We start from the raw sequence: 27,434 nt of genomic DNA, 5'->3' as shown, positions 1-27,434 counted from the left end.
CAGTGGGATTTAATAATACCTGTTTAAAATTAGAATTCAATTCCATTGTGGGGGGGGGGAGAAGAGAATAATTATCCTAGGCAAAAAGGCTTCATTTGAGAAAAACAAAAGATTTAAACCTCCAAAATGCGTATAAGAATCTCAAAATGCTTCACACGTAGTTAATGAATTGATTCATAATATTTGAGGGCTGCCTTTGATAGTTATTCACTTGTCATCAATTGAGTTAATTCAAATTATAAAACAGTATCAGGTTTTAACATCTTGGAGAAAATTCACTTCTGAACATAACTGGACAGATATGTCATCTAAAGACAATACTCTTCACCATTTTATATAAAGTGTTAAAAATGTCGCTGTGTATCCCTATTTATATTTAGTGAAGTTCAACCAATATAGCAATGGATTCATTTAAACACAAAATTGCCTTTTCCTCTTAAAATCACATCACTGTAATTTCATCTATAATGAAATTCTTTTGTGAACTATTTTAATGAATTTGGATATTGTGAGTCACTTGGCTAGATTTTAATTTGAGCAGTATGATTTAGTCTTAGAAATTCTAGAATATCAGAGCAGGCTAACTTTATACACATTGTGTAGTCCTACCCTCTCATTTTATACAGGATGAGAAATCTAACATTCAGAGAGTTTCAGGGACTTGGCCTAAGGTAATAGAGTCAGTCAGCTGGCAGACCAGGTCTTGCCACCCACCCTGAATTTCCAGTACTACCTGGGCTCATGGTAGGGATATTATTGTGTTATCTCACATACAACATCTTCAACCATTCTGGACTCAACCCAAATTTGGGAACAACTTAAAAAGCATTCCGAAGTGACAAGAGGGGAAAAAAATCTTATAATCGAATAGCAGTGTTTATAATTTACATATTTCTGGAACACATCTTATTTGATATTATTCATTTAGCCCTGTGGCAGGCAATATTCTAGGATGACCCTAATGAACCCTCACCCTTGTCTAACTCCTTTGAGTGTGGGTGGAACTCACTGAATATGATGAAATATCACTGCTGTGGTTATGATACATCAAATGGCAAAAGCAAGATTATCCTGGTTGAGCCTGATCTAGTCAGGTGAGTCCTCTAAAAGCAGAGAGTTCTCTCTGGCTGGTTGCAGAAGAAATCGGAGAGATGTACTCCAGCCAGCCTGGAAGGAAGCAAACATCAATGTGGTAAACTTCCTACTGGGGCCAAATGGCAAGAAACTGGGTGGCTGCTAGGAACTGAGAGTAGTTATTGGTCAGTAGCTAGCAGGAAAATGGGGACGTCAGCCCTACAGCTTCGAGAAACATATGCTGCCAACAATCCTTGAACCTAGAAGAGGATCCTAAGCCCAACATGAGAACCAGAGCCTGGAATAACACCTTGATTTCAGCTCAGTGAGACTCTGATCAGAGCATCCAGCCACACCATGCCTAGATTTCTGATCTACAGAAACTGCAATAATAAATGTGTGTTGTTTCAAGCTGCTAAATTTGTGGTAGATTGTTACACAGCAATAGAGATCTAATAGAAGTCCCTACGACACTGAAACACAATGGCAGGTGGTTGGGAGTACAAGAATGAATGAGTCCATGTCTTAGACCATCAGTGTCTTTTGAGGAGCAAGGAGAGGTCAGTTAATAAAGCACTACAATGTCATGCAGTGATGGCTGGAACTGAAACATGTATAAAACGGCACAGCAGCCAGATGAGGAAAGTAGCAAGAAGTCTTCACAGAAAATTAAACTTAAACTAGGTTTTGATGGTTTAATAGAAGCAATAGAGCAGGGCTGAGAAGGAGGAGGAGGTTCCATCCTGAAGGAACAGCATGTGGAAAATAAGAATATGCAGGGCTTGGCATACTTAGGAAACCGCAGGTGGTTCTGTGTTGCTGGAGTGAAGGGGAAGGGAGTGAAGGAAATGCAACCAAGTAGATTGGGATCCACACTGTGAAGGACCTCAGGTAATGCAATGCACCCCGCCCCCGCCCTTGTAACCATGGCCTCCTTTACTTCCTGCCCTCATCCAGAGTAAGCCCTCTGGCTCCTGATTCTTCAGGTGTGTCTGGCCTCTCTAACCCGCCTTCCTTGGTCCTTGTAGTCCTCACGCATGCTAAGCCCAGAGGCACTCTCCAGTAGCCCTGCAGGACATTCTTACCTTCAAGACAACTGGGGAGAGGGGGCCATAGAGAAGATGGCCCACTTGTGTGGCTGGGCATCCTGTGTTCCTCCCTGCTCCAGGCACCCTGAGAGCTCTGTGCCCTGCTGTGTCCTAGGGTTGCTGATCCTTCTCCTGGGCCACCAGTTGGAAAAGTTCAAAGTTTCAGAGTCTGCTGAGCTGAGAGATAATCCAAGGGCTGGCCTGAGACCTGGACGTTTGTTCTTTTGGAGCACTTCCTGCCTGAGTATAAGCACGTGTTATAGGTGTACAGGAAGTGCAGAGGCTTCATCCAAAAAACAGATTTCTGACATTAGAATTTCAAACAAGTAAACAAAAACCCATTGATCCTTATAGGGGGTTAAAGTGTTGGCTGGACCCAGCCCGGACCCAATTAAAGGAGTTATTAAATTGCATAAAGACTGTTGGGGGACTGAGAAGACAGGATACTTGAAGGATTTTTTTTTTTTTTTAAAGAAAGATGTGCTCTCACTTCTCACCAAAGTAAAAGATTGGGATCACCTAATGTCAAGAGAAATGGACGTAAGTGGGGCTCATCAGAAAGCCTGATGTGTGTCCCAAGGTAGGAAGAACACCGTGGTCTAACTCCGGGCTGGCAAGTCACGTGAGAGATGAGCTAGCAAGCCACTCCTGCTTCAGAGTGATGGAGAACTGCAGGTGCTCTGCATTTGTCCAGAAGAACATGCGTGGATGTTTCTTCCTAGATCAGATGTGGGCCACATGTGAGAGAGGGCTGGCTGGGGCAGCCTCAGGACAGAAGCAGAGGTAGAATCCTGGGCTCCTAGGGGCTGAGGAAGTGAGTAGCTGCTCACAGGGAGAGCGCATCTGCCTAAATCAAGGGAACTGCAGGCGAGACACCTCCCGAGAACCCATGAAAGCCTCTGTGAAATGTCTGCTGTAAATGGTTACCAGGCCTGGGGAGCTGGAGGTCATCTTATAACTTCAGCGCTCGCTGACAACACTCCCGCCCCTGACCATGTTTTTTGCCTTCCCCCATCCCAACCCTAGAAGAACCAGAGCTTCCAGAAGCGAGAAGAGAAGGGCCTTCCCCTTCCACAGCGTCCCTGCAGCGTGTGGCTTCACACTGTGCTCCCTGTAAGACAACTTTAAAGCAAGTTGTAAGTTTTTATTCTGACGTAGGAACAGACACACAAAACCCAGTGTGAAGTGACCATGGGCCTTTCTGTGGCCTGAGAATACGTGAAAGAATCCTGACACTTACTATTGTTTTTCATTTTTATCCTGAACAGAGTAAGAAATTCCCCACTGAGCACATCTTACAGGGAGAGCGGGAGACATGAATAAAGATGCTCTCTGATTGTACTCCACATTCAGAGTATCGATTATATGTGCCAAATGTTGTTTTTTACCTATAAATCTTCAGTCAATCTACTTATTAATTCACATTTGAGAGAGGAATATGGTCATGTGACTAAGAATCCTGGAAACCTTCAGCAATCCCTCTGTTCCAACAGCTGAAAAATAGAAAGGCAGATATCTGGAAACATGGCATTTAAAAGGTGATTTCATTTTCCCACTGTTGATAGGTATCAATGTTCAGTCACTTATTATAGTCATTTTCATACTTTTCCTTTCTGAAATTATGTTTGCAGGCATCAATTTGTTTTTACATAAAGACTAATTTTGACACAAGAAGCTCATCATAATATTCTCCCACCCCAAAGGAAATAGTAACATAAACTTCTCTTTTTTCCCTAAGCTAATGCTTTAAAATGGAGTGGGATAAACACTGAGTTTGGGACTGCACGTTACCGCTCTTGGTTTCAGTGCTGCTTTCTTCCAGATGTCTCATACAACATTAAAAGGGCTTACTGGAAAACATATCACTTTGGCCGATTTATTGCAGGAAGCAAGGGCTCACTCAGACTAGGGCTGCTTTGTTTGTTTATAATAATGCAGCAACTCATGGAAATGTGACAATGGGAATACTGGGGCAGGCCTCAGGAAGTACCCTTAGAGAGCCACAGAAAGAGCCAGCCCCCCTTATGCAGTACCTTGGCTTCTTTCTTTCCCTCTTCCTTCCTGACTCACCAGTTCCCCTACTTACTCACAGTATCTGCTTTCTCATAAATGTAGCTTGCTCATGCCCATCATTTCTGCTGAGCCTTCTGTTCAGCAATACAGTGATCCGAATCTCCCAGCCTTGCTGTTCTGAAATCCCAAAAGAGGGATTTTACTCAGCTTATATTTTACAGCCAGCCCCCCAAATCATGGTTGCTGATCAGAACGACAGCAGAAGCCATCCTTGGGTCAGGTACCCATCCTGGATCCAGTGAGTTCTGGGAGCCAAGATCAGCTGGTATGCAAATCAGTCACTGCCTCAGTCACTGCCCACTCAGCAGAGATGGAAGGCATGGCTGGCAATGGTCAGTAGCTCGGGTACACATGCAGAAAGTTTAAGAGCATGTCACTCCATTATATTCAAGAGAAATCAAGAGCAATGGTTTAGTAAATTGATTTATATCCTACTCATGGGAATGATGAGGACTCGAACCAGGGCAACGGGAGTTAGAAAGAGATATCAGGGCATGTTTGGGAGACAGGTTGACAAAACTTCATGATTGACTGGAGGGCTGTCGAAGTGGGGCGAGAGTAAGTAGAAGAAAGCACGGCATTTGGGATGACTGCCAGTCTTCTTGCTGTGGCTACTGGATAAATCCTGGCACTAACTATTCCCTGACACAGAGAGTATAAAAGGAAGGGGAGGTTAGTTTTTGGTTGTCCTTGGTGGATGGGAAAGATGGGACATGGTGAATTTGCCATGCTTGTGGGATACCCAGGTAAAGATTAAATCAGAGGTCTGGGCTGGAGATGCAGATTTGAAAGTACCCAGGATATGGCTGAAACTGCATCCATCTGGCACCGGTGGAAAAAAGTGAGCTAGGACTAAGCCCTGGGAAATACCAAACTTGACCACATGCAATAGAGGAAAGCCAGTAAAGGAAAACGAGAATAAGAGGTGATAGAATGAGGAGTGAGAGAAGGTCATGCAATTTGTATTCTTTGCTGCCTTTGATTATATGATAGCACCAGGCACTATTCCGAGCAGGGAGGACAGAGCAGCAGATAGTCAAGGGTCCTACTCACGGGCTTGCATTCTAGAGGGAGAGAAAAACAATAAAGTTATTACATCAGTGGAAAATAGCCATATCTTGAAAGTCAGAAAAGTTTTTCCCAGAATAGCTAACAGTATCTAATATCAAAAGAGCTAGGATGAAGAATTAAAAGAAGACACTGGATTTGAAAATTATTTAGGTCCTAATCCCAAGAACCTGTGAATGTTACCTTATATACAAAGGGACTTTGCAGATGCCATTAAGTTAAGGATCCTGAGATGGTGAAATTATCCTAGATTATCCAGGTGGGTCCTAAATGTAACCACAAGTGTTCTTGTAAGAGGGAGACAGAGGGACTACAGAGGAGAATGCATATGATAAGGCAAAGGAAGCAAGAGGCTGGAGTGATAAGAAAGGGGTCATGAGCCAAGGAATGTAAGTGGCCTCCAGAAGCTAGGAAAGGTAAAGAAACAGATTCTCCCCTAGAGCCATCAGAAGGAAGACCTCCTGCCCAGTGAAAGTGATTTAGGACTTCTGGCCTACGGAACTGTAAAAGAATAAACTTGTGTTGTTTTACACCACCAAGTTTGTTGCAATCTGTTACAGCAGCAATAAGAAACTAGTACAAATGGTAACTCGACTGTATTGAGAACAGTTTTGGTGGGGAAAGGAAGAAGATACAGCCCAAAAGAAAACTGCAGTAGGATGATGAGTGGAAGGTTCAGAAGACTGCAGAATATCTATCTTCAGGAAGTTTTCAAACATACCTTGTTTGAAAAAAGACAACTAAGAAAAAAAAAAAAAAGCGTCAGAGAGAAGAGCTGAGGACTTGATTAACTGATTAGCTCAATACCCAAAAATGACAAGCCATGTTGGGAAGTACCATAACCCTCAGCCCATCTCAGAAGAGCTAAGCATTCAGGCAGCAGAGTTCAGGGGTTTCCAGAGTGACTCGGACACTGGCGAGTAAACCATGGCAACCCATCCTCATCCACAGACGCAGGTACTGGACCCAGGGCTCTTGTTCAGCACAGAGACCAGAATACTTTGACACTGTGACCCCAAATCCTGCACTTGGCACAGATCTTATCTCTATTAACACAGAAATCCATGACAAACATTGAGGCACAGCCAAGAGAGAATGGTCTCATCTTGGCTGGTCGTTCATTTAGGCACTGGTGTTCAGCATTTTACCTCCCCTCTCAGGTTCAAAAAGGATGAGTACCAAAGCCAATGTACTCTGGAATTATAAAGGCTACAAGGACATAAACCTTCAGGAGAAGGGGAAAACATTAAAATCATACAAAAGATGGAGAAGGAAGGCTCATAGAAGCAGTGCCAGCCAACAGATTAGACACAACAAGAAGAATCCAGCCACAAACCCACACTGAGTGTCAAAGCCATCTTTCCCTTGTGCCCAAATGTTATATTTGAACTATTCCTGATGGAAAGCTTTCACCCTTAGAAACAAGGTAGGCCTAAGATTAACTGAAACTTTTCTTAATAATTCAGAAACACCAAGAAATAGAGAGGATTCAAGTTAAAGGCAAGTTCAGCCTATGGCTGCATTGTGCTACTCATAATTCCACAATGCAACCCAACTCCCCTGAGAACCCCTGGTGGGCTTTACTGCAGCACTGCATTGCATAGAAGACCCCGGCAATGATCCCAGGTCCTCTTGACAGGTCAACCCATACCCTGCCCACTAAGGGAGGAAAGAGAGAAATGAACCATAGGAACCACTTCCCTCAAAACTGGGTTGAAATGTATAAGTGCACCATCAGGGGACTAAGTTAAACTATCAGCTGAGAAACTCCCTTGTTCCTTGATCAGGCAAGGGAGGTACTGTCATTTATCTTTTTTGTTAGGAATGTAATGCTAGGAAGTAAAAATGGGCATCTATTCATGACCTAGTTTAAACAAAAAAAAAAAAAAAAAAAAAAAAAGAGGTGTTAGAAGTTGGGAAGGAACTGCCAGAGGAGCTAAGTTTCAGGATTTAACTCCACCTCCCTCTATGTTCTCTTTGTAAAGTTAGCCTCAAAGTAAGGCCAGCATCACTCTTTTAAGGTCGGTGGAGATTAAGACATTCAGAAACCAGATTGTGGGATTGATTCCCATTGTGATTGCTGACTTCTAGTATCAGACTTTTGTTCTGCATGATAGCTCCCATCTTGCCAACTAGCAAGATTCTTGAATTTGGCAAGGATCCTGCTCTGTGAAGCATTTTCAAGTTGGGAGTTTTTAGCAATGCCACATTTCTCTAAGCCAGTAATAAAGAAAAGGTTGAGAGGGCAAAGGAAACCATGGCGTTCTCACCTAACAGCATAAAACAACTTCCCAGGCAGCAGGTGCAGGCCAACATGTCCAGGGTGATCACAGTCTTGAGTTAATGAAGGTTTTTTGTGTTTTATTTTTTAAATTTCTTTACCTTACCAAGTAAGTGCAATAGCTAAAATGTAATTAGCTATTCCCCCCTTTGCTTGATTCATTTAAAGTGATATTTTCTATTTGTATATGTGTGACTACATAAGAAACACAGTATTGCATTTCTTGATGTTTTATAACCTCTACACAAAGTGAGACCAAAGAATGCCTTCAGGAGAAATAAAGGACACTGCTGTCATTCTACATAAATTTTCTAGGAGTAAGCAAGAGTGGAACAGATAATTACAAATACTGAGAAAGAAGCATCACTTTGCCAATGGTGCAGAGTCTACAATTATGTGCAATTCCCTACTTAGAATTTTTAGTTATGCTCAACATTGAAAAAAAAGATAAATGATTGGAAGGAGCAAAGAGAAAGGGGGAACTTGAAACACTGAAAGCAAGTTCATTGAAATGGAGATGTTGCCTCACCCTAAGAGGGGAGGTAAGAGTTTGGTAGTCCCACTGGCACCCTACTGTCATTTTTTTTTTTTAACCATGGATGTGGGATCCTTATAATCTTCCTTATTGTTCTGAAGTCAAGCATGGTTTCTTCTGCTCACAAAACATGATCACTTTTCATTGATATTTTTTTCAATGCTCTGACTGGTTTTGCATATCTGGAAAATATACATCTTCAACCGGTAGAAATAAATCTCCTTTTTCTTCTCTGCCAAATCCATAATATGATCGTTTTCTATCACTGACAGCACCATCAGATAAGTAGACGTGCCTTGCTAGATTAGAAGTGTGCTGAGATTTTTAGTAGGAACAAGAATGTTGCTAGAGACCCAGATTAAGACATGTTCAGCACACCCTACAAATTCTTTTCGGTTCTGTCCTGGAGGTGTCCCCTCAAGTCCCAGCCCGACTGTGGGACCCATTCAGGGCTGACGTCCTCCCAAATTGGGTGTCCCAGGGAGGGCAGAAAGGAGGACTTTAAGATGGACTGCAGCAGGTGACATTTAGATGAGACTAGATGGGTACAGGGTGTTGGTCCCTTCAGATCCCTGGGGTCTTCTCCAACCCCTCACACTAGAGATGAGTTTACACCAGAATAAACTGGGGAAGGGGAGGCAAATCTGAAAAGGAGCAAACCATAGTATCACTCAAAGGCATCAGAAAATAAAGTTTGAGATTCTGCAACAGCACAGACTTTTTTCTTACTCCTTTTCATCATTTGTCAGTTAAAATGTAGAACAGGAGAAGGGGAATAACAGTGACACTACCTAGAGTTGTATGGCATTTTCTATTTTTCCCCAACTTCTATTTTTTAAACTACATATTTTATTCTTTCAGCAATCTGTGATATAAATAGAGCCAGTATTATTATCCTTATTTTTGAGATGAGAACAGTGAGGCCCAGAAAGGGGAAGCGACCTCCATCAGGTCATGCAGTGAGTCAAAGACGGCCCAAGGAATAATACCCAGTTCTGCTCTCATTTAATCCAGAACATTTACCCTACTGGCTTTAAACATCCCTTTCCTCCTTCGCTTTCTGGTGGTGGTTCTCTTTTGAAAATGATCCCTCGCCAGCTGTGGAGTGAAGATGGATCCATGTTCAGAGTTGTGGAGAACTGTTGTTTAAAGGCCCCCCAAGGGGCCTGTTTCCATTGCTTACCTGCAAAGCCAATGTTTGAACCTGTGATGGAAGTCCCTTAGAGGCATCTGCTGGGAGTCCTCCCACCCGAGACTGCTGTAATTAGCTCTGCTAACAACTGTGATTGAACGGGGCTTGTTGTAGTCATTGTTCACTGACAGACACAGATAAGCGCCGCATCTCAGCAAGTGGTGTTCTAAATGGTGTTTTTTCCTGCTTGGTTAAACTCATGTACGGCACTTGTCAGGGATGCTATTCCCACACAAGTGTCATTGCCAATGCCTTCCAGGGCCCACGAAGATTTCCAGGGAATGCAGTGCCATGCAGTGGAAGAGACTGTTTCTATTTGACCTTGCCCAGGATCTGGCTGCCTCTCCTTCGTATGGAAAACATAGGTGTGGCCTGGCATGACTAAGGAAAAAGGCAGTCTCCGTCTTCTGACCCTGAAGACTCCCACATTTTCCGATCTCTGCTATAAGAACACTTGTAAAGGAAAGTTATAATGTGTGGTACATGCAGCCTATGCTTTTCTGAGACTGTGCTCTTATTAGAAGCAAAACAAAATGCTGCTTATGAACACCTGCTGGTGAGGACCAAGCCAAGAGGCAGCGTGGGTGTTGGATGAGAGGTGTTGCCCTGGCAGTAAATCCAAGTTGCTCACACCAAAGGAAGTGTTTCTAGGGAAGCTATCTGAGCAAGAGGTAAATACTTAGTCATTCAGAGTAGGCCATAAATGAGTGCTTCTTCTCCAACAGGGGAGGGTCTGATTCCAAAGAGCTTAAAAAATGTTTGGATAGCATTTCTCTCTTCAATCCATCCTTTTATTCACAATATACATTCCTTTGTTAAGAAATAAGAGTCTCTGTAATCAAACTCTTGTTGGCAAGTTATTAGAGAACTACAATTTGTGTGGGTGGTGTTATTTCAACCATAGTTTTTGCATTACGATTCTAAATAACTTAATAAAAAAGGACTCAGGCCTTTGTACGTTCTAAAATACTGTGCTGTATATATCCTCTGCCTTCTTACCTACTCCCCAGGGCCACCGAGTTTTAAGATTCGACTTCTTAAGCATTTCCTCTCCTCTGTCTCCTTGTTTCAGTGTTCAATGCTCTTGAGGGCTTCATCATCTCTTTGCCTATGTGTTGCACAAGCCCAGCCTCCTCAATGGTCTCCCCTGCTCACTGGCCTCCCAATCTCATCTCCCATCTACCTTATCACCACCTCCAATTATCCTTCCAAATCACAGGCCTGATCAGACTACTCACCAACCCATCATGGCACTCCATTGCCACAAAAATGAAGACCAAACCACAGACTTCGGCATGGTAGTAAAAGGCTTACATCTAGTCCCCATGTACTGTACCATGCGTATATCCTAAATCCCATGGATTCCAGATAACTGCCCTTGAATGAAAGCATCATCACTTTGACTCTCTCTCTGAGCCTCATTTCCTCACAAAATCACACTTTTTGTCTCAACTCAACACACATTTCCTCCAGGAAAATTCCCACCCTTTCTTCCAATCCAAATTAATCAATCACTCTCTCCTCTAAGTTCATACAGCACTAGATATATGTCTATGTATATATATGCTTTCCTGGGATATAATTCACATACCACACAATCCACCAATTTAAAGGGTACAATTTAATGGGGTTTTTAAAGTATAGTTGCAGAGTTGTGTATCCATCACAATTTTAGAACATTTAAAATTTTTTTTTAGGGCACCTGGGTGGCTCAGTGGGTTAAGCGACTGCCTTCGGCTCAGGTCATGATCCCGGAGTCCCTGGATGGAGTCCCGCATCGGGCTCCCTGCTCGGCGGGGAGTCTGCTTCTCCCTTTCACCCTACCCCTTCTTGTGCTCTCTCTCACTCTCTCTCTCTCAAATAAATAAAAAAAAATAAAATAAATAAATAAAAATAAATTTATTTTTTTTTAGATTTGAGAGAGAAAGCATGCATGCGAGAGAGAGGCAGAGAGAGAGAAAGCACAAGTGGTAGGGGGCAGAGGGAGAAGGAGAAGCAGGCTCCTTGCTAAGCAGAGAACCTGACGTGGGGCCCGATCTCAGGGCCCTGGGATCATGACTTGAGCAGAAGGCAGACGCTTAACTAAGCCACCCAGGTGCCCCATAATTTTAGAACATCTTAATCACCCCAAAAACAAACCCAGTACCCATTAAGAGTTCCTCCCCATTTCACCCTCCCTGAGCCCTAGGCAATCGTAATCTACTTTCTATCTCTATAGATTTGCCTTTTCAGAACATTTCATATAATTGGAATCGCGTAAAATGTGGTTCTTTGGGACTGGCTTTTTTCATTTTACATATTTTTTTCAGAGGTCATCCATGTTTTAGCATGTACCAGTACTTCATTTCATTATATTGTTGAATAATAGTCCGATGTTTGGATAGACCAGGTTTTATTTATTCATTTTTCAATCAATGACATTTGGGTTGTTTCAACTTTTTAGCAATTATGAATAATGCCTCATCTACACTTTGATTATCATTCAATATGTATGGCTTACTATTACAGGGTTTTTGTTTGTTTGGCCTGTGTCTTTTTTATCACTTGTTGATAAACTCCTTTGGACAAAGAACATTATTTCACTCTGTAATTTCCACATGGCAAGTATTCAATAAATGTCTGATGGATGGGTGAATGGGCAGATATTAGAGATTTTTACTGTTGATTATTATACAAGGTACTCCAAATAAAAAATCTTAGAGTGGAATCAGTAATAACCCAAGAAAAAACACAATAAATTTACCCAGTATATTATAACAAACATAGGTGGGTCTTAAATAAACTTTAATCTCGGCCCTATTTCCTGGAATTCCATACATGGATACACAGTTGAGTCTTTCAGGGAGGCAGTTCCTTTGCTCATAATAGTTGTGAACTAGGTAGACAGAAGCCTGGAAGACGCTAGACTTTTTCTCCTAAATTGACTCCATGGTGTCTTGTTGCTCTTGGCTTCTCTGAGGTTATTATTATAGTCTAGGATAGTGGTTCTCCACCCTGGCTGAGCATCACAATCCCCTGTGGAGCTTTTACAAGATACAAATTATCTGGGTCCCGCCTCCCAGATTCTGATTCTACAGCTTGGGTAGGGGCCCAGGTGTTCATGTGTTCTCAAAACTATAAAGACATTTCTGATGCATAGCCAGGTTCAAGAATTCCTACATCAAAAGTTGCCCTGAGGTTAAAAAGAATTAATCGTATAGAGCGTGTATGAGCACTTTACTCCTAGAGAGTATTTTACTCATCCTGGGATCATGCCCATTAATACTACCTAATGTTTATAAGGCACTTTTTGTTTGGAAAGAGCTTTGCAGTCATCTTTTATTAGCTAGGCTTGCATGCTGGGTGACCTCGTACAAATCACATAATCCCTTTGTGTCTTAAATTTCCTCAAATGTAAACTGTTGGCTGTAATACTGACCCACCCTCAAGGGGTATTGTGGAGACTAATGGGGGACTTTAAGGCATTCAGCAAACATAAAAATGTTACATACATGCTTATTAGACAGGTATGACGTCCTAGTCACAGCCTTTTAAAATGAAACAAATAGCAAAATAAACTTGAGCCTTTCCTGCAACCTTCGTCATCATCTCAAAGATCCTTTCCCAACACCACAGTATGGCAATGCTCCCTTTGTGACTATAGTCACAAAGAAAGACAGAGCCAATCGTGGCAGCAAATATGCAAAACATCCCTGAAATAAAGTTTATTAACCTTCTCATTTATCATTCATAATGCAATTTAGAGATTATATCTAAAAAATACCCTCTTCTGAAAAATATTCTTAGAAAATATTTGTGCGTGTTCACACAAGACTTGAAGCTGATGCTATATACTCACTGTTGATGTTAAGCCTGAAGGTGCTTTCTAGTTTGCTGGTTGTTTTTTATATGGCTGTATTTAGCCTCTTCTCATCTCTCCCACGTGGCTGAAAGAATATATAGTCAAAATGAGACTTTGAGACCTAGTTCAAGTTGGAGGTGGGTGAGATTACGAGGCAGAGTAAGTTTCCAACCTTGGAACCAAACACAGGTCTTGTAAGGATAGTGACCCACAACTAAGGGCTCATTTGCAATATATTTTCACCTTCTTCGAAAAGGGAATCAGAAAACAGATGCGGTGTTTCCTTTTTCCATTTGGCTTTGAAAGGGCCACAAAACTTTCAAGGGCCAGATCCAATTACATATTTCAATTCATTTACAACTGAATGGTTTCTATGCCTCTGAATGGGAATTAGTACCCTCATTCCCACCACAACTGATTTGAGCTATGAACTAAATACGCATGACCTGTCTGGGGACACTTGACCTTGACCATGCTCTTTTTCTCTGGGCTCCTGAGGGTTTGGTTGTATTCCCAAGGGCAGTTGTCTGCTTTAGTTAAGCTCAGGCTCAGGACCAGCTAACAATTAAATTCTATTAAACAAGTCTTTATTGAGTATTTTTATCTGTGGATGGTATACTGTAATGCTTACTGTGGAGGCTACAGAAAGTTCCTTGAGATGCTCTAACTCAATGACCTTAGGTCCCTTAGACAGGACAACACCAACAACCTCCCCACAAAGACTCCCAGGGTTTAGTCACCTGACATGCCAGTTTTCAGAGGAATCCTAGATTGGCCTTCAGCAGACACCAAGATGAAATGTCATTAACTTCTCACACAACATTTTGCTACCTGCAGTACCTCGTCAGACCTTGTTCAGAATTCAGAAGTTCCTGTGAGAAGAGCCTCAGTGCAGGGAGTCTCACTGGTTAGGAAAGTCATCTATTATGCATAGTTATTGTTTTTAAAATAAGGTTAATTTGGGCGCCTGGGTGGCTCAGATGGTTAAGCGTCTGCCTTCGGCTCAGGTCATGATCCCAGAGTCCTGGGATCGAGTCCCACATCGGGCTCCCTGCTCCTTGGGAGCCTGCTTCTCCCTCTGCCTCTCTCTCTCTCTCTCTCTCTGTCTCTCATGAATAAATAAATAAAATCTTTAAAAAAATTAAAATAAAAAAATAAAATAAAATAAGGTTAATTCTAGCATGTTTCTACATCAATCATCTTTCAGAGTTTCAGGATTTTTGCTGAACATCTTAAGGGGAGAAAGAACCACACGGGCTCCATTTCAATAGTTAGGAGAAATTAATGCTAATTCATGCCTTCAATGGGATTCACTTTGGTATCCTGAACACTTTCTTCCATCAATATGGAAAATCCCCAGAAGTATGTATTGTGGATTTTTTCTCTGTAAAGAGATGCAAATGGTTACAATAAGTTGTATGATTTCCTCTCAGTCTTTCGAAGTTCTGTTTTTTCTGTATCTCAAGGTAAGCATCCCTGCTTTGCCGATCTAGAAGCCAAGACAACATGGATTAGTTTCCCCACTTTCCTCAGTGAAACACAGACAACCTTGTCCCAGACCACTGGTCTCCTTGAAAGCACGGGAAAAACTTATGGCATTTTAAGACAGAGGAGATATCAGATACAATTTTCTGGTCCAGTGCTTGTTTTCTGTGTCTTTCACATGGACTCCTTAAGATCTTAGATGACATTTAATGATCCTTACATGTTAACTTTACTTTCTTTCAACTTCTTTAAGAAACAAACGAAAAACACTCAACTATTTACTTGTGAATCTCTATGACTCGGGTCATAAAATACAATCCAGGCAAAGCCAAACAAGGCACTGGAGGGCTGAGAGACAAGGAGAATGTTATACATTGGATTTAGGATTTTGAAATGCCCCGTTTCAGTGGTTTCCCGATTGTCTTCATGTAGAGGGTCAACACCGGCCTCTCTTTTGTAGCAGGTATTTTGCTCTCCAGGAAGACTTCTCTGATCACAGACAGGGATTTTCCAAAGAAACTCTTCCACAAAACCAGATCAATGAGAAGCACCCTATTTAACAAATGTTAAAATTTTCAGTTGCACTTTTTATGTCACCTAAGTACACACCCACCTCCTGAGAGCATCTCTTTATTTCTTTACAGTAAGATTCAAATAAGCAATCTGTTTCCTTTCTAAGTATTTTTGGATTAACAATAATACTTCTCTTACTTGTATTTTAGTCCTGGTAATTAAACAGTAAAAATGCTAATTAGTAGCCTGTATCTGGAGAGGAAAAGCTATTTCTTGATGGGCAAAATTCAAGCTGAGATAGAGACCTCACAGGGCACTATGATAAATGGGTTGGGCTGCATGCTAAGGGAAAGGATTAGGGACCGAATTGACCAACTCCAGAGAGAGATTCTGGCTTAGTGGAAAGACTAAGCTGAGATCCGAAGATATTATAGATACTCACAAGACTAAAGTTATCAAAATGCAGACATTTGTTGTTAATTGGAGAGCACAGAAAATACTGTGTTTCTTTTTGACCCGCAGCTGACTTTAGATTTCAAACAACTTACACGTTAAGAAATTAATTGTCTTTTTCTCCTATTTACTTTTCATTTCTGGAAACATATTGAGCTAGAGTGAAGGGAACACTGTTAGATGGGCGTCATGAGTACAATATACCAGAATCTGCACCCCTTCTTCCCATAAGTACCTATGAGAAAGTCCAAAGCTGATGCTTTCAAATTCCACATCTGTCAGTTATTAGCTCCATGACGGTGGGCAAGTCTGAATTTCTAAATACATTAGTTTTCTCATCCACTTGAGGAGGAAAAATAGGATCTCGTTGGAATGCTGTGAAGGTTAGAAAAGCCGTTGTATGAGAAAACATCAGGAGACTAAGCGCATATTAGCACTCGGTACATGTTAGAATAATGAGGAAATGGAAGAAGTCAGAGAGGAGTCGAGCTCCCATTGCCCACAAGCTAAAATCTATATATTTAGCTGGGTATTCAGTGTGCTAGAAAATCTGCTCCTTTCTCCTCACCAGCCCTTTTCTGACAACTGTCCTGCTGAAGTCAAACATTCTCCGGTACGACTTGAATTTGCTTACCTTCCTGTCTCTGTCTCTGGCATTCTGACCACCCTCAGCCTCCATCTGCCAAAATTCTACCCATGTCTCAAGGGCCACATATCCCACTATCTTCAGGAATTTTAGGGGACTCACCTTCTCCTCCTCTAAACCCTGGTCCTTACTGTCTAGAGACATAATCCACAAAACACTTATTGCCCCCAGGAGACTCCCAGCAAGGAAGAAGCCACAAATACGGTCCCCATCGCTGTGCACCCCACACCGTGGTGCCTTGCCAAGGGTAGGCGCTGAATAGACTCGTGATTGAATAAATGCATGATTTCTCACCCTGCCCCTGTTGTGCTCTTGGACAAAACGCTTTGCCTCCTTCAGTGTCAGTTGCCTCAGCTGTGAACAGAGGATAACAGCATGGATGTACTCCCCAGGTGTGCTGGGAAGAATAAACCAATGACTGAAAAGCAATTTGAAAATGTAAAATGAAATGCTACATATAAATGTTACATAATCAAAATCATTTCCTTCTGTATTATGTTTTATTTGGCTTTATATCTTGGACTCCTTTGTGGGTTTCAGAATCTCACAGATGCAAAACCATCCACATTAGCACCTAAATTCTCTTGGGTAATAAACAATTATGTGTATTATAGCTCACGGCTACTTTTCCCTGGCATACTTACACATGAATCTGTCATAATTTGGGGTATTCATAATAACTAATGATACAATTCATTTCTAAGGGATAATCCATTTTTTTCCTTCTTTAGCCAGTTACTGTTCCAATACTGCTGCCTCAAGGGAACTAACTTCCATTAAACCCCAAATCCAGATGATGAGCACACTGTTTGGAAGCTGAAATTGAGGAGCTTACAGTCTGAGACCTGGAAAGTGGTTTGGGGTTTTGAAGCACTACTTGTTTTCTATGGTTCTTTTTGCCCCCAGTTCTGAATCCCTCCTTCCCTCTATTATAATGTATGTGTTACCAAGTGCTCAATGCAGCCTGATTTCCTAGGTGCCAGGAAAGACTGGATCAGCCCTTTCCACAGGAAAACAGGCAATGCTAGTTCAAAATACTATTACTAAAAGAGGCTTCTGACTTTTAGTCCACTGCAGGATATGAGTCCTAGAATGGTCCCTCCACGAAGATAGCAACTCTGAGGAAGAAGAGACAGTAGTAACATAAGAGGGTGATCGTGAGCATCAAGTGAGTAATTCGAAGAAAAGACATGGAACAGTGCAGGACACACGGTGAGTGCTCAGTAAATATTAGGAATTGTTGTCATTGGCAGACGGCCCACTATGAGCCCAGCCCTGTGCTAAGAGTTACAGAGAGCTTCTCAGTTGAGATTTATAACAAGTCAAGGAGGAAAACTCAACACTCTTCATCCCCACCCCATTTGGCTCAGAGAAGCTCAGCACTCGTCCAAGGTCTCAAAGTTAGGAAGCAATGGAAAGAAAATCCAACCTTCAGTCTATCGTGTTTCTAGAGCCCATATTCTTTGTCCTGTTTCTTAGAACACCCTACTGTCCTAAGGGTTGGGAGTCTATTTTTCCTCCCTTGAGTACATGACTCTCCCTTTCCAAATTCCTCAGTGTTACTCGTTCTGTTATGAAGTTTTAAAATTAAGAGTATTTTTTAATCTCTTCTAGTGGCCTTTTGGCCAATATGTGTAGTTTTATGTATAAGGCCATTTTTCTAAGACCATTCTAGTCTTTCATCAGACTTGTACTCATAGTGGCATCAATTAAAAAAAAAAAAAGTTCAGTGTAGTTTTTCTTCCATGGCACGTATGAGGAAATCCCATGTTTTTGTAGAATGGAAGCTTCCTTTTCCCACACATTTCTGTGACCACATTTTTACTTGGTTGGACCTGTGGCAATAACGCTCACGAGGGGCACTTGCACCATCATTTAAATGCACGAGACATCATTGTTTTGTGGGTGGTAGCACCCTGGCTGCAGACATCGTGCCAGAGCAATCCCTCTGTTACAAAACATCTCCTAGTTGTGGTGTGCAAACTAACACCATACTTGAGTTTGCAAAATCGCCTACATGATATTTTGTCCTCTATATGGCAATTAATATTTCAAAGAGTCTTATCATGAGTTATCTCTCTTCTCTGTGAGATTAATCAGAAGTATCACTGCAGTTTCATAGTTGGGAAACTCAGGTATGGGAAGGTTGCCTGTATGGCTTGCCTATGTAGTTCTTACAACGAACCTACAGCATAGCTGGTATTAGAATCTCCTGCTTCTGATTGCAATTCCTTGCTAAGGTCTTTAGCTCAGCCTGTTCAAATTCTGAATAATTTTCAAAGTGAATACATGCTGAGAGAGGTGGTGGAAATGGAAAAAGAGGGAAAAATAGTATTCACTTAAGCAAAGCTTCGAAAAACATTTGATATCAAAGAACAAGGATTGTGAGGGCCCTTTTTCCTCATTTCCATTTACAGAAGGAAGGGACAATAATCCAATGAGATTAAAATGAACAGAAATTCCAAGTGTAGAGAGGAATTGTTCTGTCCATACTATTTTCCTATTTCAACATCATTTTGTTCTTTTCAACAGTCACTACTGCTATAAATGTCATGCACTTGCAGTGCTTTGTAACCACTGTCACTGTGTCTCCCTTAAGCAACTAAACAGAGGGGGCCAATTCTGCCACTGTGGTTTTACGGTGAGGAAGCAAGAGTAAACGGAGGTTAAATGATTGCCAGCAGCACTCCAAGCTCAGATTAGAACTCATGGCTCCTATCAGTCACATCCTTTTGAAATTCAGAAGGTTCCAAAATATTGTTTCAATGTCAGAGATGGGTGACAGTGCCTGAAGGCAAATTTGCTCACCACCCACACCACCACAAATGGACCAGCCCTGCTTCCACGATTTCACGTCAAACTTCTCATTCCCAAGCCATTCCACAAACGTCCTCATCCCTCTGAGGGAAAGAAATTTCCTTCAGTGAAACAGGTTAGTACTAAACAGGTGACTTCTATGTCCAGATTTCCATGGTTTTCTGTTTGTTTCATACAGATAGGACTACAATGAGTTCTTACACAAGTAATAGATCTCCTTTACCCTTGTAGAATAGGGAGATGGCCGAGACTCAAGAGATCATTGGGAGAATGACAGACAAAGGAGTAAGTCTGTGCCAGAGTGATAAACTCTTGTCAAATACCAATTAAAACAGAAGACAGTATGAAAATGTGAATGAGTCTAGACGTGCTGTCTCTTACATGTCATCCATTTGATAAAGGAAAATGAGAGCAGTTACTTGTCCAAGAACCCATGGACAATGATGTCTGTATGAAACAAACAGACGGAAAACCTTGAAAATCAGGAAACGGAAGTCTCTCGTCTAGTTCTGACTTATTTCATAAAAACAAATTTCCTATTTCCTTTTTTATCATCTAACATAAATACTATATATAGCAAGTACAGTCAACAGCCGATGTTTGGCTCCTATTACCAAGGTGATTTTTAAAATAATCACTAGTATCTGTGAAAAACCTTCACAGGGTGTTAATATGATAAACACTGTTGGCAAACTCTTTCTCTAGTTATGACCAGGAGGAGGGAAAAAAAAGAATCCAAGGAAATACATTTTTCCCCTGATCCTCCCATCCCAACCTAGGCAGAGACCTGGTGTGTATTCCATTCAGGTGGTCTACAGCTAATTCCTTGTGGGCAAATGCCATTCTCTAAGCAGCATAGTAAGCAACTGTTGCAACTGAATGGAATGGACTCCCTTGCCTGTACCTGTCTTTCGATCCACTAAATGAGGAGGGGTTTAAATATATGCAATTTCTGCACCACATATCAATTTTCAGGGCCTACTAAGGACTGTCCAGACCCTGATTTTCTTGCCTGACAGCCTGCCTTATGGACATTTCCCCACTGAGACAGGGAGCTGAGGAGGTGCCACTTGAAACTCAAACCAGGCCGCGAGCTCACCTCAGAGCTGTAGCCTTCCCTGCTGGAGGGGCCATTTCAGTTCCTTTTGGCTATAGGCCTTTTGCCTTCCATCTTGCCAGGCAGTCTCATCAGTAATTGCTCATGAGAGCTGAGCAGGTCTTTAGGAGGTCCTTTGGAGGGCCAAGCTGGCACTGAAATAACACCTGTAAAGGTCCTTGGTCCCTCACACATGAGAAACTAAAACCTTCAGGACTTCTGAATCTGAGGGAGCCAATGGTTAGTGAAGAAGGTGTCGGGGCACCAGAGGGCCTGACCCTTTTCCTGCCTTGCTGAACTTCATTTTACTAACATGGTTTGAGTGCCTATCTGATGGCAGGTGCAGTTCCAGGTACACAGAGGCCGCTATGCACCCAAAGCTACGGTCTGGGGCTTGCTAAGATTCTAGGCCTCAGCCTGGAAAGCAACACCCAACCCTTTGCTTTTTGACTTGTTACACCCACAGCTCCGTTATGTGTGTATGCTGCAGCCAAGGTAAGGGCTTAAAAACAGGCTGAAGAGCCTATCCGCCGACAAAAGGAGCGGCAGTAACCCGGCCGCCCAGAGCCCACCGAGCCTCCTTCTTCAGCCGCGACCTGCTCCGGGAGCTCAGGCTCCTCCGGTGCCCGCCGCTCGGGAGGTCCCTGAGCTCGGTCCAGGCACTTCGGAAGGGGCAGGGGCCGTGAACGTGCATCGCGGGACCTACGTGGCTCGCTCCGAGGTGTTCCTGCCCGCGAAGACGGGTGAGTCCGGGCCCTCTGGCGGACCCAAGGGACAGCAGCAGGGGAAGCCGGGCTGCGGCCGCCTCCCCCACAGGGCAGCCCGGCCCCAGGTTGGGTCTCGGGGGCTCCGGCGCCGTCTAGCGCCCGAGCCTCCCTTCCACCCCCGGGATCTGCCCAAGTGCCTCAGGCGCTTCGGGTCGGGAAGGGAGCCTAGGCGCCTGGTCGGGTTCCCTGCTGCTGGTGGTAGAAAGCGGGGCTGAGGAGGGGATGTGTAAATGAACTTTCCAGGAGGTCCGCAGAGTCGGAGTTTCGTTGCGGAGAGAACCACTAAACCTCAACCACAACCTTTTCCAGGGAGCCCGGAGCTCCCAGTTTCGGGCCCGGGCCTCCAACTGTGGGTGATGCGGCCCGGGACTCACCCTCTTTGGGTCTCGGTTTCCTCCGACTGCTGGGGCTCCTTCGGGGCCGCCAAGTTCGGCGCCTCCCGCGGACGCCAGGTGTGGGCGTTGTCGACCAGGAGTCGGTCCGCGAGGCGGCCAGGCTCCTCGCTCCGCAGCTCGCCGACACGCCGCGACCCCTAGGGGTCTAGGTGGCCCCAAGCCTCTCTCAGCCAGGGCCTCCTGGGGCCGCCACTTCCCTCCCGAGGGACCCGGATCCCCGCGCAGCTGCCCCCACAGCGCCAGTCCGCAGCCCCGGCTCCCCACTGCTGCCAACTTCCCCGCCGCGGGCGCGTCTCCGCGCCAGCCCTCGGCTGCGACCGATTGGACGGCGGCGGCGGGGCGGAGCCGGCCGCTCGGCCCGGCCCGCGGCCGCCCGGATTCCTGGAGTCACCGCGATTGGCTGCGGGCTCCGCCAGTCACGGGTTAAAGGCACCCCGCCTCTGCAGGGGCCGGCCCAGGGCTGGCTCCGCCCCGCCCGCCGGGCGGCCCCGCCTCCCTCCGGAGCCCGGTAGCCTCAGCCCGGCGGTCCGCCTCATTCGCTGAGCAGGTCCGTGAATTGTCAACGCGTTCCGGGCGGTTGCTGAGCCGGGGCGCCCGCCGGGCTTGTCGCGCTCCCTCGGAGGTACCTGCCCAAACCGATGTGCGGGGTTCGCTAGGGCGAGAGCAGTCGCCGGTTCGCGGCAACTTGGGATTCAGGACCCGCAGCAGGGGCGTCGGTTTGCGATCCGGACTCAGCGAGGAGGGTGAGTGGCCGCGCGCGAGGCGAGCGGCTCTTCTTGGCGCTGTTCGGCGAGGGGGGGGGGGGGGGGGAGTGGAACTGAACGGGTCTTGGCGGGCGTCGGTGCGTCCGTCCGAGCGTGGCCGCTGTGGGGAGGTCAGGGCCAGGTGGGATTTACTCCTTGCGGGTGTCTCCACTCCCGAACTTGTTTGAGAGAGTCTCAACTCGGTTCGGGACGCGTCTCTGCGTTCTCACCAACTTGGCGTGTTATAATTGCCATCATTAGGTGGGGCCTGGGGACGCGTCCCCTCGCCCTCTGCGGCGGCTACACGCGCGCTGGGGGCGGCGTCCGTGCAGTTCCTAGATGGCTTGAGGACGGGTTTCTGAAAAATGAACCCCGCGCGGGAGGCGGTGCGGCGCGATGACCCGGCGGAGGTGTCTGATCCGTAGCCTGAGCCCAGCGACCATCGTCTTCGGGGTGGGTCTTCAGCGGTCAGAGAACTTAAGTGACCAGCTAGGGTCTGTAACGGGGGCGTCAGTGCTTTGCAATTGCTGAGAGGAATTGACAGCACGGATATTCAACTTTGTAAAGTAATCACTTTCTCTTAGCACTTGTATCCACATGGCTCCTGAGGTGCTCGGACCTCCACATCACCTGCAAGCTGTGCCCGAAGCACTTCGTTAGGACCAGGGGGGAGCTGCTGTGTGTCCCAGTCAGTGCAGGGAGCCCGGGAGAATCCGCGACGAGACAGTGAAAGGGACCACCAGGCTGGTCGGTTGGTGTTTAAGTGATGAAGTTGTGACAGGAACTGACAACGCTGGATCCAAGGTTATACCTGACACTTCGTTTGTGACTCAGTCTGGGATATTTTTCCTCTCTCTGTCGTAATGAGAAGGGCCCAAAGCAGCTGGTTTTTCTGAGGGCAGTTACATACATGTAGTTTGTATTATGTGTGGACTGACTAGAATTACATACTAATATTTTCTTTTAATTCTTACTGGATGTGAATGAGAGCTTACTGAGCGTCCTGGAGACTTGGGGTACACAATTTGGGAATATTTTGATCTTTGAAAATATATAAAAACGTTGAGAGATATGACCCTTCATGCTTTGTATATGCATATGGAGATGTGCGTGTGTGTGTAAAATTGATAGGTGAATAAGAAATATGTGGAGGGGGAAACAGCCTTGAACTTGCTCTGGGGCGGGAGAGAGAGACCCTCCGATCTATGGGGTGTATGATGAGCATGTGTGTATGCATGTCCGAATCTGCCTGGTCTGTCTGGGTCGGTGTATATGTCCATGAACTTTACGAGCATTTAGTTCAATACCATTCGGTGCAGATTCCGAGTTCCTGTTTTACAGCCCAGCAGCCGCCAGCCGGCCCGGCCCATCTGTTAAAACAGAACATGTACACTTCAGTCACTTCAGTTGGAGCACTAGGGTGGAGCGTGGGTAGGGGGGCAACCCTTAGTAGGAACAACATGCTACAAACAAAGACTGCCTCTCAAGTTCTATTTTCATTCAGTATTCAGCCTGTACTTGTGATTTGGTGAGGGAGAAAAGGAGTGTTTGACTCTTCAGGAATGGCAAACTACATTTTGTGAAATAATTATAGCCATGGTTTGGGGAAAGGGACTTTATGAGAGAAAAAATGAAATCCCTCTAGAAAAGAAATGTGGTGCTTGTCACATTACCATGCAACACTGGTTTACTGCTTTGCAGTAGCATGTATATCAGAAACTGTTTTCTTTTGCTTCTTAAGAGAATGCATTAAAACTGAATTGTTTTGCACCAAAAAAAAAAAAATCCTTAATAGAAGTAAACAGAGCTGTATTGCAGAGGTTATTTAATCTACTAGAATTAAGACTGCCTTAGTAATTCTAATGAAACATGTTTTTAGGAATTTATAACCTGGATATAAATCCATGTGCAGCCTAATCACTGGTTGCAATGGTTCACAATTTATAGTTTAAGAAATAATAAAAAACCTTTATCACAAAAATTCTGATGACTAAAAGGGTATGGGAGGAGTATAACAGCTTAATAAGTTCCTTCAGCCAAGTGACTGATACTTAAAAAAACCATAAATTCCTTTAATAACATAATTACTTCTGGTGACAAAATAAGGGCAATATTTTTGAGAAGCACAGTTGATATTTTTCCCAATAATTTTATGCTCATAATTACATTTTAATAACAGTGCTTATTATTTATTATATGTGGGCAGAATAAACTGGAATGTTTCTTAAGAACTCATCACAAGAAGTATTGTTTTCATTTTTATGGCACTTAAAACATTTTGGGGAAAATATGCCTATCTCTAATCTGTGAGTGTCTTTGAATTTCTGATGGACTACAAAGACAAAATAATTCTCCTGCCTTGATATGGATCATCGGAATCAACTAGGTTGGTCCTTAGAAATTCAGTTTGAGGGCTGGACTCTGTTCTCTTGGATTTGATTCAGGAGTCTGGGGTGGGGTTTAGTAATCTGTATTTTGAACAAGCACCCCCCCAAGTGATTCTGATCCCAGGGTTCCTTTCACCACATTTTGAGAAACAGTGGAATGGTGTTTACGATATAAAAGAATGATCATAGTCTGTGGGTTAATTTAACAAGTAATTGTTCTGATATTTCCAGATGGCATTTACCAGCCTTATGAAATTTATAGGCAACACTCTTTAACACTCTGTCCTCAACTATGGCACCTTTGGTTCTGTGTCCAGAAGTGTTTTTGGAATCCTCAGCTATCTCTATTCCAGGTTAGCCCCAAGTCTAAGGACGTCTCTCTGGAGAAGCAAGGTAATTTAAGACCTCTCCCCGGTCTTAGTCCCTCTGTTCTGTATTCCAAGTCCAGTGGGTTTCTGGGGTGCTCTGAGGGGACTTTGCCAGTCATAACTCACATGGCTGGACATTTCTCCCTGGAGAATAGAAGAATCTCAGTCCTCGGGAGGACATTCCAGGCTTGGAGATTAGAACCTCAGCAGGACTAGTACTGATTTACCCAAGATCGTGGATCTCCTTGGGAAGCCGTGGCTGATCTGCCTCTTGGTCAGGAGAGTGTCCCTGGGCCAACTATCCAGAGACCTAGGTGTTCCCATGTTCCACAGCTCATTGTAGAAGTATTCTGAGCTGCCCTTTTAATTGGATAGATAGATCTTCCAGCATTGTGGAGAGATAGGTTGAAAATTGATTTGCTACTTCTCTTTCCAAATCAGGGGGAATTTGGACTTATTAATGATTGCCTATCAGTTTGTATTTATAGTTGGATACTGACATTCGGGGTCTGTTCTCCCATTTCAGACTGGCATAATTCTCAATTTAAAACTTCTAGGTAAGGTTTTAAAGAGAAAGGATCTATCAGAAGTTGTTGACCCTTTCCCTCTTTGTACCTCCATGTACTTAAAAAACCTAATGACGTCTCAGAGGTCAGAAGTGCCTTGAGTATTTACACACCTGATGACAAAAGGATGTGGAGAGGCTGGGACACTGAACTTGGATTGTTCCAGGCCACTGGATCATTACTGGGACTTTCACGGAGCAATTTCTGTTTTAAGAAACACTTGGCAGGCATGTTTATAGGTCACTTACCTTAACAATCCTTTGAGTACAATGATCCTTTTCCCACTTTGTTACAGATGAGCAAACAGGAGCCACAAAAGAATGATAATATTTAGATCCTGTCTTTCACATTCAGAGATAACACCAATAACTGAGAAATTGGCCTTGCATTTGAATTATTTTTATTTAGCATCATGGAGATAGGATAGGATTATGCTTAGTCATTCGTATCATCTACAGTTTTTTGGGTTTTTTTTAACCTCTTTCTTCAAATTTATTTTTATATTAAATGTGACCTTGAAACAGTTTTCTTTATAAAGTTTACCACCATATATGATAATTGGTTCAATGACCCTAACCTTAACCAGCCAGGCTTGACCCAGAATGGCAAATAATTTGCTAAAGGTCACAGAGCACAATGGCAGCAAAGCCTATATGTAGAATTCTTTGGACTCATTATTTTAGACCTGTACCATGCTGCCTATTGAGTCCTCTTATGCTGCTAGTAATGTTTTTATGCTGGCAGAATAGAGTTGTTTATATTTCATTTGCCCAGATTCTGCATGATGAATGGACCTAGAAAAATTTAAAAGCCTAATGTATAATCACTTCCCCTGACTGTACAATGGAATTTGTGTGCCTACTTAAAAAACTCTAGTAGAATGCTACTTTTCTTGAAACTGGGCCATGGGTCACTGCAAGTTTCTAAGCAACAATTCTTTTTTTTTTTTTTTTTTGGCCATGGCATACTTCTGACAAAATTCTTTGGTAAAAGGAATTTGACAAAGGCTTTTCTAGTTTTCTACCCTTCTTTCCCCACTCCTATTTCCATGGCAAAATCTACCTATAAAATATTTACTTTTCAAGTCGGTCTGCCTCTTTAACATTTCCTAATACTTAAATGTTAGCCATTTTGACTATTTTTCCTCCAACATGCCCTTATCGGGCTTCGACCTTCACTTCATAGTATTTTGGGCCTAGTCACATCCTCTAATGTAGAACAGTCACTGAGCTATAGAAGTTTTACTTGAGCTTGAGCTTTGTGGATTTAACTACAACAACAATAAGAAAAAAAGAAAAGGAGAATACTCAAAGTCATGTTGATAAGTGTGTCATATTAGGTATTCCAAGCTTATAGTTTCCATGGGAAATTTAAGATCCAGATGAATGAAGTGACAGATGCACTCATCTGTGGCCTTGCAGACAGACACTCTTCAGGTACAAGCTGAGGAATATAACTGAAGACAGCATCCTAGGTTATGGAAGAAAAACAAATGTTAAGCTCTGAGAAAAGAACTGACAAAAAGTGAAGGGTTGGGGTTAGATGGGATGGGGAGAGTGGTGGGAAAGAAGCACCTCCAGTAAAATACCAGACAGAGTGGTAAGAAATTTATACAGGTGCTGATGGTTTGGGGTTTCTTGGGGGCATTGGATTCTGTTTTATATTGTCTTCACAACCCGCTCGCCCTGCTTGCTTTAAATAATTTATTATAGCAGCAGGCCTTCCTCTGGTTAGTTTCCTTTTTTATAACTTTTTCCTTCTCATCTCTGGGTCTAATCAGAGGCATACATAATCGTGCGGCTGCTCTAGAGTACTTAGGAAAATCCATGATCAATATCGCTACATTATCAACCCAGGCTGTTGTGTTCTATTTTGCAATGTTTTCTTCCCTGTTATATTAAGCCAGTATCTGTGTTTTAAACAATATTTTATTAATCTTTGCACAATGAGACTATGGGCTTATTCTTCTTGGCTGGGAGTATCTTTGGAGTAATCCATCATCAGAACACCATTGATCTAATGATGTATTTATTGCTCACAATTGTA

At 43.5% G+C, this 27,434-nt stretch overlaps 1 protein-coding gene and 1 long non-coding RNA gene across 3 annotated transcripts in view; one reads left to right on the top strand and one right to left on the bottom strand.

Moving 5' to 3' along the window:
- Positions 1 to 103: 103 nt before the first annotated feature.
- LOC141370284 (uncharacterized) lies at positions 104 to 21,608 on the bottom strand. Its single transcript, XR_012374190.1, has 3 exons — positions 21,304 to 21,608; positions 2,160 to 2,402; positions 104 to 1,167 (listed from the first exon to the last, which is right to left on the bottom strand). It is a non-coding gene; the product is annotated as an uncharacterized lncRNA (long non-coding RNA).
- A 183-nt stretch (positions 21,609 to 21,791) lies between these two features.
- Positions 21,792 to 27,434, top strand: part of MARCHF3 (membrane associated ring-CH-type finger 3) — a 131,789-nt gene continuing 126,146 nt past the window's right edge. Inside the window, exon 1 of one of the 2 annotated variants that reach the window (XM_025860972.2) lies at positions 21,792 to 22,067. The gene's annotated coding sequence lies outside the window, so the exon portion shown is untranslated. The remainder of the gene's footprint in view (positions 22,068 to 27,434) is intronic. The other variant, XM_025860970.2, reaches the window with a different exon arrangement.

This window comes from Callorhinus ursinus, unplaced genomic scaffold (genome assembly GCF_003265705.2).
Source record: "Callorhinus ursinus isolate GAN/ISIS: 27379988/994484 unplaced genomic scaffold, GSC_fseal_2.0 scaffold30, whole genome shotgun sequence".
NCBI lineage: Eukaryota > Metazoa > Chordata > Mammalia > Carnivora > Otariidae > Callorhinus > Callorhinus ursinus.
This window is presented reverse-complemented; position numbering and strand designations above follow the sequence as displayed.